General features: G+C 37.5%; 1 long non-coding RNA gene across 1 annotated transcript; it reads left to right on the plus strand.

The window, feature by feature from the left end:
* The first annotated feature begins 573 nt into the window (after positions 1–573).
* LOC106780983 (uncharacterized) lies at positions 574–3174 on the plus strand. Its single transcript, XR_001377460.3, has 2 exons — positions 574–710; positions 2650–3174. It is a non-coding gene; the product is annotated as an uncharacterized lncRNA (long non-coding RNA).
* Positions 3175–4769: the final 1595 nt, after the last annotated feature.

Genomic DNA, 4769 nt, shown 5'->3' on the forward strand with positions numbered 1-4769 from the left:
TTCCCCTTGTGGGTTAATTTTGGAGTTTAGAATTGGTTTCTTGGTAATATCCTAAAAATGCTTCATTTTAGTGCCCATAAGTTTTATCCTTTGGGACCTTTCACTGTCTTATAATTTTCTATAACTCTACCCTAGTTAGTTTATTGCTAATGGCTAAAGTGAACCTACTTGTTGAATGACTAAAATGGAGCTAGCTACCTATGAACATGCTTCTACCAATTGTAAGGTGTCTAGTAATTGTGATACTGTATCAGCATTCCCTAGTATATTAATTAGCCAGGTATTTTTGGTGGACATGGTGCTCTTAGTAATTTTGGTGGATTCTTGTGTCTCTTGATAAACTCATTCAATCACGGCTAACCACTTAAATATGTCTTTTGCTTCCAGGATTGTTTTTATTTCTTTGCCATTAAGGTAGATGTTTTGGCTATAGACAGACTGTTGCCAGGGTGCAAACACATAGCAAAATCATGAGACTTTCTCTAATTTAACCAGATCTCTGAGATGGCTTATGTCTGACCCAATGCTTGTTTGTATCATGAGGAATGACAGTGTTCTAATTTCATTTTTGTTAGTATAACAATTTCTGCCCCTATGGCGTAAAATCTGATTTACCAGGACAATCCAACTTTTGCCTTCTCTTGGGAAAATATCTTCCTCTTCCTGAGATGCCACATGGAGGTGAACTGGAAGAAAAAGAGCAAAAACTGGTCAGTTTTCATGTACTTAATTCATAGTTAAATACATATAAGTTTTCACAGTTTATTTTCTTGGAGATTTTGACACTTGTCCAGCTTGTCCTGTGTTGTGAAGTACATGGTGTGCTTCCTTAAGCATAATAGCACTTGTATATTTTTATGTAATTTAAAAACTTGAGTGAGATTCAATAAACATTGTAAAAAACCATAATTTTAAAAGATCTGTGAAAATTATAGTTTATAATTGCTTTAAAGTCATAGAGATTTTAACTTTTAAAAGAAGTTTAAATGTTAATTGTGTTTCTTAATTGTTATTTTAACTCAAGCTTTACACTTAATTCCATTTATTTTAAGTATAAATATGTAATGATGGATAAAAGAAGTTAAAAACCCCCAGTACCTTGCCTGAACATTTCTCATAATTTGTTAATATTTAGATACTAACATTTTGCAAAAAACCATAACTTGTAGTTAAATGTTCTGAGGCTGTAAAGAATGAGTATATTTTAAGTTGTTAACGTTTCTTCAGATGAGCCATGATTTCACTGCTTTTAAAAAGTGCTTTAGAGGGGCTGGCCCCGTGGCCGAGTGGTTAAGTTTGTGTGCTCCACTGCAGGCGGCCCAGTGTTTCGTTGGTCCGAATCCTGGGCGCGGACATGGCACTGCTCATCAAACCACGCTGAGGCAGCACTCCACATGCCACAACTAGAAGGACCCACAATGAAGAATATACAACTATGTACTGGGGGGCTTTGGGGAGAAAAAGGAAAAAAATAAAATCTTTAAAAAAAAAGTGCTTTAGAGCAAAAGTAGAAGTTTATATACTTCTACTTTAAAACTATGATTTATGAAGATCTGTTTTGCTAAAGTTAAACCTAATTAAAAGTTTAGTAATATTTCTTTGTGGAGATTTTTTCAGATAATTTAAATTATAACGTTCATTAATTCATTTTATTCTCTTGCAGAAGGAAAAATATCATCAATGTTCATTAAATATTTTAGAAATATTTAACCATAGAGAGAACTTAATTAAAATTTATGTCCCAAGATATCTATATCTTTCTGTCCAATATCGTAGCCACTAGCCACATGTAGCCATTTAAATTTAAATTAGTTAAAATTCAGTAAAACAAAAACATCAGTTCCTCATTTGCACTAGCCACATTTCAGTAGGGGCTACCATATTGGACACCACAGATATTAAACGTTTCCATCATTACTGAATGTTTTATTGGTCAATGCTCATGGTTATTTATCTGAGATCATTGATTTCTAATAGAAGACGTAATAATTCTTTTTAGCATCTACTGATACACTATAATACATTTTATCAGTGGCAAAAACCTGTTCAATAGGTCTCAGGTGGTAAGAGTGAACCTTTATAATTTTTTTTGGAGTTCACATTTTTTTAAAGATTTTATGTTTTTCCTTTTTCTCCCCAAAGCCCCCTGGTCCATAGTTGTATCTTCTTTGTTGTGGGTCCCCCTAGTTGTGGCATGTGGGACACTGCCTCAGCATGGTTTGATGAGCAGTGCCATGTCCCCACCCAGGATTCAAACCAACAAAACACTGGGCCACCTGCAGTGGAGCGCGTGAACTTAACCACTCAGCCATGGGGCCGGCCCCTGGAGTTCACTTTTTGATGATTATTCGTATGTCATTTTTGAGTAATCTATATTTACACTTTCCATTAAAAGCTAAAAACATGGGTAGAAGTCACTGGTGTTTGCTTATATTTACAAACTGTTTACAAAGTGACAGGTAGACCTATTTAGACAGGAAAAGTCATTTATACGGAAATAGAGGAATAGAAGTAGTTACTTTTTAATTGGTTTTCTTGTAGTGGCCAAAATAGATTCTCCAAAGGAGCCATTTTTTGTTTGTTTGTTTGTTTGTGAAAGAATAGGTTCTAGAACACTGACAAAAATTTTCTTTGCCATTTTGTGCATAGAAACCTGAAGAATGGAGGCTGTCTTCAAACAAGCCCAACGGAATTTGAGGATGCCAGCACCTTTCCTACATATTTAAACTTATCTGCATTCCCGTTTCTGGAATACCCTATACCTGCATTCTAAGTAGACTCATGGAAGCTTCAGAGGTCATTTAACACATAATGTCTCATCTGTACATCTTGAAGTGGTGAGTGGCTTGCCTAAGAGAACACAGATGCTCAGTGGCAGAGCCAGAACATGAACTCATGCATAATGACCTCTGTCATCTGGGGCCATCCTCTGATTTGGTACTTGTGGTTGGTACAGACTCTCTGCGCCACACCTCATTCCACTGTGAAAGCATTCTCATACTGCTTCTAATTTCATAACTGTTAAAAATTATTTGGCTACGCATATTTCATGCACTATCGAGTAAAGTGAAGAGGAGAAAAATAAAGCTACATAAAAAATCCAATAAGTAATACATTAAATTTGAAAGTAAACTTTGTATGAATAAGTTCTAAAATAAAAATCTTAAAATTTTACTATTCTTAATATGAATCTTTTGATATTCATGATAAATTCTTAAATAAAGAGAAGAAGCAAAATGCAGATATATAATATGATTCTTTTTTTTAGGGAAATGTGGAGCCGGCCAGGTGGCACAGCGGTTAAGTGCACACGTTCCCTTCGGTGGCCCAGGGTTTGCTGGTTAGGACCCTGGGTGCGTACATGGCACCGCTTGACAAGCCATGCTGTCGTAGGCATCCCACATATAAAAAGTAGAGGAAGATGGGCATGGATGTTAGCTCAGGGCCAGCTTTCCTCAGCAAAAAGAGGAGGATTGGCAGCAGCAGTTAGCTCAGGGCTAATCTTCCTCAAAAAAAAGAAAAGGCAGAGAAGGGACAAATGGAAATGGGCATCTTGGGAGAGAGGACACAAGAATGGCAGACCCAAGGGCAGAGTGACATCAGCAAAATGGCAGGGTGAGCCGACCCTGGACTCTCTCCCCTCCAAACTACAACCAAAGAACCAGAACAACTGAATTTCAACCAATAACTCTAATCCAGGGACTCTCAGAGACCCACAGCAAGACGATGGAGGACGGAGAGGCTGAAGCCGGCCTCAGGAGCTAGAACAGGGTAAGAGAGAACTTCACTCCCTCCCCTAGAGACTGGGATCGCTGCTGCGGGTGAGGGAAGGAGCAGGGGAGGGGCTGCACGTCCGGGGATCATCCAGGACTCCCACCACTGGTGCAGTGGAAAACCTGCTAACATGGGAAAGCTTCCACGTGCAGGGACCCCATCAAGCCTTTACAGACGGGAGATTTCCTTTACAAATGTAAATGTCTCTTAACAAAGGGCAAGTAAATTCTACTTTTCAGAGTGTCTTTCCTGTCTGCAGTTTTTAAAAGTGACCAGCCTAAAATAATCCTCCTGCCAAATAGACATATCTGGGGATGGCCAATTCTAGTCCCTCACAAACTTCTTTACTTAGACCAGGATGTATTGGTCATCTTACTTATCAAAGTGTTGACATCATGCCAAAACTACAAAATGATGCAAATTCCCAGACACTGGTGAAAGTAATCAGTCCAATCACATGTTTGAATTGACTAGTTAGATATGTCAAGGTTCTTTTTCCTGTTTATGCTTATAATCACAAATTCAGACCAACAAACTATCCAATTTTCATCATTCATCAATAATTTATTAACAATTAAAAATAATACCAGGAACTTTGGTAGGAGATGAATAGATCAAATTCATCTCCTTGAGGAGCTCCTATTGTGTGATCTATACCCATTCTCATCTTCCTTAGCTGTCTTGATGTGGATCCATGAAAGGAAAAGGAAAAAGCTATTTTGGGGGATGCCCTTGCTCATAGAGTTATCCTCAAACTTGATGTTTCTCTAGATTAACTCAGCTCAGTTTTCCAAATTAATGTATTTCACTCTAATAGTAGATATCTGCCTTCCTTTCAAGTAAACCATATTAGTCCCTTCAACTGAATAAGGGATAACTGTATTTGCAGGATACACCTTATAAAATGTAAAACATTTGTTTCTCAGGTTGAGGTAGGTTTGCTACAGACACACAGATTTATTCTAAGTTACTGCTAGTAGTTTTTCAAAATACAA

The sequence above is a fragment of the Equus caballus genome, chromosome 9, assembly GCF_041296265.1.
Source record: "Equus caballus isolate H_3958 breed thoroughbred chromosome 9, TB-T2T, whole genome shotgun sequence".
NCBI lineage: Eukaryota > Metazoa > Chordata > Mammalia > Perissodactyla > Equidae > Equus > Equus caballus.